Here is a 10,000-nt window from a genome sequence, read left to right as displayed (position 1 = left end):
GGCGTTTCCGGCTGTGGTCGGTTACTCACTGACTACTGGGAAGGACTTAAAATATACAGACGCGATGTTGGTAGACGATAATTTGAGGTTTGAAAATAAAGCTAACAATAATATAGATAATAATGATGACCATGATGTTGATAATGGTGATGATGATGATGATGATGGTGATGATAAAATAATAATATAGATAATAACGAATGTGATAATGAAAGTGTTAAAATACTTAGAGTTTTCTTATATTAATGTTTAAAAAAAGATTTGTAGTATTTGTTACAGGCATAGAAATTTCCAAACCCTTCTTTTTTATGCACTATTAAGGTATTGTTGTTGTTGTTGTTATTATTATTATTATTATTATTATTACTATTTTACGCATTTTTCCTACTTATCCCTCTCCTTCTTTTCCTATTTTCCCCTCCTCCTCCTCCTCCTCCTCCTCCTCATATATTTAACATACATTTTCCTATTTCTTTTTTTTTTTCGTATCCATCCCTCCTCCTCCTCCTCCTCCACCTCGTCCTCCTCCTCCTCCTCCTCCTCCTCCTCCTCCACCTCGTCCTCCTCCTCCTCCTCCTCCTCCCCTGTTCAACATTCCTCTTTGGTAATCGAAACGGAAGCCGAAGTCAAGGCCAATTTTGGGGTTACGAACACAAACGGAAACGGAGGCGTATACTAAGATGGTGTCTGAGGCGACTTCGTAACATTCTCTCTCTCTCTCTCTCTCTCTCTCTCTCTCTCTCTCTCTCTCTCTCTCTCTCTCTGCATGAGTGTGCCTGGCCATGGGAAGTGAGCGAGAGTAACTGGTTCACGTTTGTTTGAGAGAGAGAGAGAGAGAGAGGAGGGAGGGGAATTGGAGATTTCAACGCTACAGTAGATACCTATCTTTTTTTATGGAATATTCTCTCTCTCTCTCTCTCTCTCTCTCGCCATTCATTTCCTTCCTCCATAACAGCACATGCACGCTCAAGCATACACACACACACACACACACACACACACACACACACACACACACACACACACACACACACACACACACACACACACACACACACACACACATACACACACAAGGGAAAGTGGCCCTACGTGAGGGAGTCTGAAAGGGTGAAAGTGACCTGAAACCTGTTACAATACAAAACTCTCGCGCCTTTAAAAATACACCACTCTTATTTTTACTGTTTACTTTTTTTTAAACTTTTCTCTGTACATTATCGATTTTTTATATACTTTTTATTAATGATTTTTCTTGTTATTATCTTTTATTAATTTCAACTGTCTATCTCAGTAACTTTTCTTCACACTGTATTTTCATTTTAATTATTTTTGTCTATTATTATATTATTATTATTATTGTCCTTCTCAAAAATTTCTGTTACTCACTGTTCTATATTTTTCTGTCTGTTAAATATTCTACGGACTATTATTTTATTTTATTTTTTACTATTTCTCTTTTTTAATCAATCTTTTTAATATCATTCCCGTCAACTTTCCTTCTCAGTACAATATTTTACTTATTTTACTTATCATCAGTTTGCCATCGATAACATTTTCAAGATTCCCTTCGTTTTCTTTTATGTCCGAAGTTTGATCATTGATTCTCCTTTTTTTTTCTCTACAAGTCGCTGTCTCTATTTGGAACATTTATTTATGAAGGGAACAATTCTATTAAGGGGGTAGTGTTGGTGGTGGTGGTGGTTGTGGGGGAGATGATGGTGGCTGTAGTGGTGGTGGTGGTGGTGGTGGTGGTGAAGGCGTCGGAAGAAGGGCGTTGTAAGCTTAACGTTCACTGACATCGTTCACATCACCACCACAATCACGCACCACCACCACCACCACCACCACCACGACCTCTCTCTCTCTCTCTCTCTCTCTCTCTCTCTCTCTCTCTCTCTCTCTCTATCTATCTATCTCTTTTATACATACACCCTTCATTCGCTTCCTCCTCCTTCTTCTCCTCCTCCTCCTCCTCCTCCTCCTCTTCGCCTCACCTTTACCTCTCCATAATTGGGTTTACCTCCCATTTTAGACTTTACCTCCAGGCATCACGGAGAGGCTGAGATATTACCTCCATTCTTCTCTCTCTCTCTCTCTCTCTCTCTCTCTCTCTCTCTCTCTCTCTCTCTCTCTCTCTCTCTCTCTCTCTCTCTCTCTCTCTCTCTCTCTCTCTCTCTCCCTCCATTTTTTCTCTCCCTTCATTACTTATATTTTACCTTCAGCTCCTTCCCGCTCTCTCACGACTCCTCTCACTTAATCCCTCCTCCTACTCACGGTTTCCTCCCTCCCTCCTTCCCTCCTTCCCTCCATCTCCTTCCCCGGATGTTCCCTCCAAATACCTAGGTAACGTTTTGTCTTTTTCTCCACCTGTCCTGTCTTGTTAATTGGAGAGGGAGGGAAGGAGAGAAGGGAGAGATAAACACCTTTTCTTCAATTTCCATTACTCGGTATAAGAACTTAAGGTCAATAAGGTCTTTGAAAGCTAACTTAAGGTCCATATTATCAAACTCTTCGAAGGCTCAGTCCATCAATTTCTAAAGTCTTTCTCAGAACTTGCCGAGGTTTCCGTGGGTGGTTTCCTGAGCCTGGCGGTAGTTTAGTAAGGCTCTTTTCGAGGGCTTACTAAGTTCATCTGTCTAAAACGTCTCTCACCGAACTTGCCGAGGTTTCCGTGGGTGGTTTCTTGAGCCTGGCGGTAGCTTAGTAAGGCTCTCTTCGAAGGCTTACTAAGTTCATCTGTTTTAAAAAGCTCTCGCAGAAGTTCCCGGGGGTTCCCATGGGTGACTTCCTGAGCCTGGCGTTAGTTCTTCAAGGCTTCCGCAATGTGAACGGGAAAAACACTCACGACAGCCCGACGTAGCCCCCCTCTGGCCTTGGAAAACGTTCTTAACAAGTGCCCCTCCCTTATCTTACTTTCTTTCCTAGTTCAGCTCATCCTATACCTCGTCTCTTTTTCCTCTCCGTCACCTAGTACCCCTCTGTACCTCCTCTCTGTCCTTGAAAAACGTTCACAACAAGAGCCGCAAACGTTTGATAATACGAGAGTAAGGAGTCTGCTCGAGGCAAGTCGGTATCCATAGGAGAGGAAAGAGGGGAGGGATATACACCTTTCCCCTTTTCTCTTCACCCGGTATAAGAACATTTGTGGTTTCCTGGAGGACAGTCGGTATGCATAGGAGAGGAAGGAAGGAGGGAAGGAGGGAGGGATAAACACCTTCCCCCTTTTCTCTGCACCCGGAATAGGAACATTTGGGGTTTCCTGGAGGCCAGTCGGTACACATGGACAGCAACAACGGGAGGGATATAAGTCGGTATTGTCAAACGCTTCCAACCCCTCATTTCAATTAGTTCCAGAGGCTAAAAAAGAAGATCAATCGGGTTCTTTTGAGTGTTTTGCCATGACTGCCAATCCTGTTCCATCCATCTTCCACTCTACTCGTAAACCAGTTCTATCCTGTCTTTAGTAGGTCTTAATGATACTGATGTATATAACCATTTGCTAGAAGTCCTTATTTGGTCTCTCTCTCTCTCTCTCTCTCTCTCTCTCTCTCTCTCTCTCTCTCTCTCTCTCTCTCTCTCTCTCTCTCTCTCTCTCTCTCTCTCTCTCTCTCTCTCTCTCCTCTCTCTCCTCCCCCACCAACATCACCATCACCACCTCCACTATCACCACCACCACCACCACCATCATCATAACCACCACCGCCACCGCCTCCGCCACCACATGACCTTACCTTCACCCTCCTTTCCTCCCTCCTCCTCCTTCCCTCTACTCCTCCGTCACAACAGGTCCCGGTGGAGGAGCGCAAGAGGAGGAGGAGGAGGCGGAGGAGGAGGAGGAGGAAGAAAGGGTGATAACGGGGCTGTCTGAAAAATCTCCCCTCCCCCCCATCACCACCACCATCACCACTACCACCTCCAACATCCCCTTCCCTTCCCCTCTCTCTCCCCTTCCTGCCTTCCCTTCCCTTAATGAAACAGGTTCCTTTCTTCCTCCTCCTCTCCTCCCCTTCCCTCCTCTCCCCCTCCCTCTTCTTCCCCTTTCCCTCTCTCTCTCTCTCTGTCTGTCTGCGATGTCCTTCCCTTCCCTCCATTTCTCCTCCTCCTCCTCCTTCTCCTTTCCCTCCACTCCTACTGCTAAGAGATATACTCTTTCTCCCCTTTCCTCCCTTTCCTCCTTCCCTCCATTCCCTTCCTCATTTCCTACCTTCTCTCCTTCCTTTCCTTCACGATTATGTCATCAGTACATAAACAGAGAGAGAGAGAGAGAGAGAGAGAGAGAGAGAGAGAAAGGAGGGAGAGAGTGGGTCGAGATTGCAACATAACATAAGACGGAGGGAGGAAGGGGGGAAGGGAGGAGGAGGAGGAGGAGGAGGAGGAGGAGGAGGAGGAGGAAGGAAGGAAGGAAGGAAGGAGGAGGAGGTGGTGGTGGATGAGAAACAAAGGAACGTGAAATGCAAATCGTTCAAAGCGAAACAGTAAGAGAAGAAGAAGAAGAAGAAGAAGAAGAAGAAGAAAAAAGGAAAAGGAAAAAAAAAGAGGAAGAAGAAAAAAATAAAGAATGTAGAGAGAATGAAAGGAAAAGATGATGATAAAGAATGTGAAGAAAAACAAAATGCAAAAAAAAAAGAAAATTAAATAAAAAGACGAAGAAAAAAAAGTAAAAAGTACATATGCCAACGTGACATTCTCTCTCTCTCTCTCTCTCTCTCTCTCTCTCTCTCTCTCTCTCTCTCTCTCTCTCTCTCTCTCAACAAACAACCTCATCAAATTGAAATACTTACACTTGAGAGAGAGAGAGAGAGAGAGAGAGAGAGAGAGAGTACTACAGTGACCTTTAAACGACCCATCTCTCTTAAGTAACTGCTATGCTATAAGTTGCAGGTGTTTCTTTAAGTGTTACTGGGTGAGGAAGGGAGGAGAGGGGAGAGTATGCATCACTTATATAGAAGAAGAACGGAAATGAGTGAAGAGTATATATCAAGCTACTGAAGACTGTGCTAACTAGAGCTGGATAGAGTGTTGAGAATGGTTCTAATAGTGCTAAGTATAGTTAGGTTAAGTTTAGTAAGTGAGTCAGTGAAGAAAATATATATAGGGTATTGAGTTCAGTGTGTGTGTGTGTGTGTGTGTGTGTGTGTGTGTGTGTGTGTGTGTGTGTGTGCTGAGTATAATGATAAGTTGAAATGAAATTGGGACAAGTTTCATTAATTGGTGAGTGAGGAAAATATATCTAGGGTGATGATTTCAGGGTTTATGTGTGTGTGTGTGTGTGTGTGTGTGTGTGTGTGTGTGTGTGTGTGTGTGTGTGTGTGTGTGTGTGTGTGTGTGTGTGTGTGTGTGCTGAGTGTTGCCTGCAGCGGCTCGCGTGGCTGCAGCAGGGCGGTGAGAGCTGCAAAGAGGGCCTCGTAACCTTGTCTTCAATTTGGCGAGTTAAGTGTGTGTTGATGAGCCTCATTTCATAATGCTATCCAACATGATGTGTGTGTGTGTGTGTGTGTGTGTGTGTGTGTGTGTGTGTGTGTGTGTGTGTGTGTGTGTGTGTGTGGGGGGGGATGAGAGAGAGGAGGAGGAGAGGAAATAGGTAGGGAGGGAAGGAGGGAGGGGGAGATATAATTGTTAGGTAGAAGTGAGAGTTTGAGTGTGTGCAAGAGACCTTGAAGGAAATATTCTCTCTCTCTCTCTCTCTCTCTCTTCACTTTTCTTTTTTTCCTTCTACTTCTTCATTCTTTAATATATTTTCTTTCTCTGTACTTTTATTTTTTACTTAACTCCGTCATTCACTAATCTCCTTTTCCCTCCATCCTCAGGTGTCGCTTTGAATCTGGACAAAGTCGTGAGCAGCGGAAGATGATTTAAACCACGTCGCGTAGACAGCAAAGGTAAGAAGAGGAGGTGGGAGACAGGTGTGAAGGTCTTAATTGATTCAGGTGGGTGTGTACTCTCATTAACTTCACCTTGTTCCTGTATTTGATCTATTCACAATTCACAAGTCAAGCTCACAATCATTATCAATATTACTAATCTTATTCTTATTCCTATTATCATTATTGTTAGTGTGCTACATATATCGTTGGTGTCTTTCTGAACCCTTTTGTCTATATCAATTCTGTCATCTTTTTCTCTAATTTAATTCTTTGAGTATTGATTAACTATATAGGCGATTAACTTTTCTTCTATATAGTTTCTTTTTATCTACTACTACAGCTATTACTACTACTACTACTACTACTACTACTACTACTACTACTACTACTGCTACTACTACTACTACTACTCCTACTACTACTACTACTACTGCTGTTACATCACCATCCTTGTCACCCTTCACCACCACACCAAAACAACCATGACCCATCTAATCACTAACACCACCACCACCACCACCCACCACCACCACCACCACTACCACCTTTACCCTACCACGCCTACATCCACCCACACCCACACCCACACACACCCACCGCTTACCAGGTGAAACGAAGCTTGTTTGACACGTCAGAGATAGAGTGAAAGGCAAAGAAAGGAGGGAGGGAGAGAGGGAGGGAAGGAGGGAGGGTGAAATGGAGGGAAGGAGGTAAAAATGGGGAGATAACGGGGTAGAGAAGGTGGAGGTAACTGGAGGTGACAGGAGGAGAGAAAGCATAACAAGATCCGCCTCCTCCTCCACTTCTTCTTCCTCCTCCTCCTCCTTCTCCACTTAATTTTTTCTCCTCCACTCAGGCGTGTCTCCTCCGATCGTGAGTGGAGAAAAAAGGAATTTAATGGAGATAAAAAGATGAAATAAGAGGAACATGGAGAGAACTTAAGATCAGAGATAGAGACGGAGAGAAAAAAATGGAGGAAAAGGGGGAAATAGGAGATAAGGAAGAATGGAAGGTTAGGGAGGGAGATAAAAAGATAAAAAAGGTATGATTGAAGGTAAGGGAAAAAGAGAATAGGGAAATACGAAAGACGGAGAGAGCACAATGAAGAAAGGGAAGAGAGGGAAGGAAAAAGATGGAGGCAAGAGGGAAATAGGAGATAAGGGAAGAATGGAAGGTTAGTGAGGGAGAGAAAAAGAAAATAAAGGTGTGATTGAAGGTAAAGAAGAATGATGATAGGGAAATGATAAAGATGGAAAGAACACAATAAAGAAAGAAGGGTAAGGAGGAAAATACGAGATAAAGAAAGAATGGAATAAATAACTAAAAAAAAGATAAAAAAAGGTAAAAAAAATAATTAAATAGAAAAAAAAGAACTAATAAATCCTCTTAAACGGAATGAGAATCTGTTTCTTCACAATAAAGTTTCTCTCTCTCTTGGTAATACTTTCACCCTAACCTATAATTAAAACATTACCAAATTATAACTAAATGACCCTTTATTGACATTAATTTAGCTTAATAGAGACAATTAAAAAAGAACAGCAGCTTATGATAATTCTGACAGCGGAAGGAGAAGGGAGTGAGGAGGAAAGAAAGGGAGAGAAGGAAGGAAGGAAGGAAGGAAGGAAGGAAGGAGAAGGGAGAGAGAGGGAAGAATTTAAATAGTTTGGGAAGGAGAAAAGAGTGAAAGGGGGAAGGAAGAGAAAGAAGGAAGAAATAGAAGGAAGGAAGGATGGAAGTGAAAGGGAAGGATTTAAATAGTTCGGGATCGTGATATGAAGGAGAAGGAGTAAGGGAATGGAGAGAAAGGGAAAGGAGGGAAGGAGGGAGAGACTGAGAAGGGGATGGCTGAATAGGGATGCTGCAAGGACGAGAGAGAAAGGGAGAGAAAGGAAATGAAGAGATTGTGATAAAGATTCGAGTCAGTTCTCTCTCTCTCTCTCTCTCTCTCTCTCTCTCTCTCTCTCTCTCTCTCTCTCTCTCTCTCTCTCTCTCTCTCTCTCTCTCTCTCTCTCACTGTGCTCCACTGACACACACACACACACACACACACACACACACACACACACACACACACACACACACACACACACACACACACACACACACACACACACTTATCAATTCCTAGATATCTGAAAACAACGAAAAAACAATCAATACAAAACCAAATGCAATTAAACAGACAATAATTTTTACAATAGTATTCCAACCATCCCTGAACTAACTTCCCCACCAAAGAAATCCCATAGTTACCCTTTAAGAATTCCCCAAGCCCATTATATAAGCACTACCAGTACCATTTTCTATAGTACACAGACCTTACGGAAAATGGGCCACGAAAAGGGCAAACTCTAGGCTCTTGCATCCCCCTCGAGAGCTGGTCTCTAGCCTTGCCTCTTTCCCACGAGGCCGCGAGTAGGAGTTAGCAAGTCACGTTGGTCAATATGTTTTCTTTTATCCTGGGAGTGACGGAGGGAGGGTGGGAGGGGGGGTAGGATTGAGGAGAGGAGGGAGGGAGGGAAGGAAGGAGTGAAGGTCAACGTTCTCGCACAAGCTCTTACAGAAGGACTTTGATATAAGGAATGCGTGTGTGTGCTTGAGTGTGTGTGTGTGTGTGTGTGTGTGTGTGTGTGTGTGTGTGTGTGTGTGTGTGTGTGTGTGTGTGTGTGTGTGTGTGTGTGGTATTGTTTTTTTCATTGTAGATTAGCGTATTTTAATCAATCTCTCTCTCTCTCTCTCTCTCTCTCTCTCTCTCTCTCTCTCTCTCTCTCTCTCTCTCTCTCTCTCTCTCTTTATTTCTTGTGCGCGCATAGTGTTAAACGAGTCCTTGGCATTTTGCTTCCTGTCACTGTTTCTCTCTCTCTCTCTCTCTCTCTCTCTCTCTCTCTCTCTCTCTCTCTCTCTCTCTCTCTCTCTCTCTCTCTCTCTCCAAACATATATGAATACTATGCCCCATTCTTCTTTGTCTGTCTTGACATTCTCTCTCTCTCTCTCTCTCTCTCTTCGTCACGCACCAGTGGATGAGATTAATGAAAAAGAAAAATAGTGGATGAGGAGGTGTAGCTGCCATCTGGTGTGCCCCGCGGGACTTAAACCAACACCCACACACCCACGCGCGCGCACACACACACACACACACACACACACACACACACGAGCACCCTCCACCCCCTCCACACACACTGCAGCAAAGTCATCATGCATTTCTCCAACATTCACTAACATTACCCACCACAATATTGCCACTACTAATACTACACTCCTTCTTTACAAATCACTTCTTTATACTACTTCTAAAGACTTCCTTATCTATTGTAACCTAACCAAACCTCATCAAACCTAACCTCACCTAACCTAACCTCACCTCACCAAACCTCACCAAATCTAACCTCACCTAACCAAATCCAACCACATCTTACCTAACCAAACCTAACAAAATCTCACCAAATCTAACCTAACCACACCTAACCAAACCTCACCTAACCTAACCAAACATAACCAAATCTTACCTAACCAAACCAAGCATAACCAAACCTCACCAAATCTAAACTCACCTAACCAACTATAACCAAATCTTACCTAACCTAACCTAACCAAACCTAACTAATCAAATCTAACCTGATGTAACCATATAACACTATAAAAAAAATACGCCATCCCTTCACCACACGTCACCACACGCACCACCATTCAACACATTAAACACCATAATCTTAACACCATATAATCATACACTCTGATATCGCACTGTATTCCTATTCTTCTCCTTATTCTTAGTAGTAGTAGTAGAAGTAGTAGTAGTTGTGGTAGTAGAAGTAGTAAGAACACCAAGAGTAACACTAATAAAAACAATAGTAGCAGCAGCAGTAGTAGTAGTAGTAGTAGTAGTAGTAAATAAGAAACAAAACAGAAGAAAAGATAACCGCCTATATCGTTAATTAATACTCAAAGAATTAAATTAAAGAAAAAAAGGTGACAGAATTGATATAGACGAAAGAGTTCTGAGTAGTAGCAGTAGTAGTAGAAACAGTAGCAGTTCAGTGAGTCTAACGGGAAGCCGCGTGTTAGGGTCGGAGGCTGCTATATAGGCGTCGCATGTTGGGGGCACGCAGACAGTTAGTGGGCGAGGCGAG

At 43.1% G+C, this 10,000-nt stretch overlaps 1 protein-coding gene and 1 long non-coding RNA gene across 3 annotated transcripts in view; one reads left to right on the top strand and one right to left on the bottom strand.

Annotated features, from left to right (window-relative positions):
* LOC126996233 (uncharacterized) overlaps positions 1–10,000 on the bottom strand; it is a 49,947-nt gene that overhangs the window by 14,537 nt on the left and 25,410 nt on the right. The gene's annotated exons all lie outside the window — the stretch shown is intronic.
* LOC126996232 (uncharacterized) overlaps positions 1–10,000 on the top strand; it is a 68,720-nt gene that overhangs the window by 49,614 nt on the left and 9,106 nt on the right. For both annotated transcript variants that reach the window (XM_050856583.1, XM_050856582.1), the window contains exon 2: positions 5,808–5,879. The gene's annotated coding sequence lies outside the window, so the exon portion shown is untranslated. The remainder of the gene's footprint in view (positions 1–5,807; positions 5,880–10,000) is intronic.

This window comes from Eriocheir sinensis, chromosome 9 (assembly GCF_024679095.1).
Source record: "Eriocheir sinensis breed Jianghai 21 chromosome 9, ASM2467909v1, whole genome shotgun sequence".
NCBI classification, from domain to species: domain Eukaryota; kingdom Metazoa; phylum Arthropoda; class Malacostraca; order Decapoda; family Varunidae; genus Eriocheir; species Eriocheir sinensis.
This window is presented reverse-complemented; position numbering and strand designations above follow the sequence as displayed.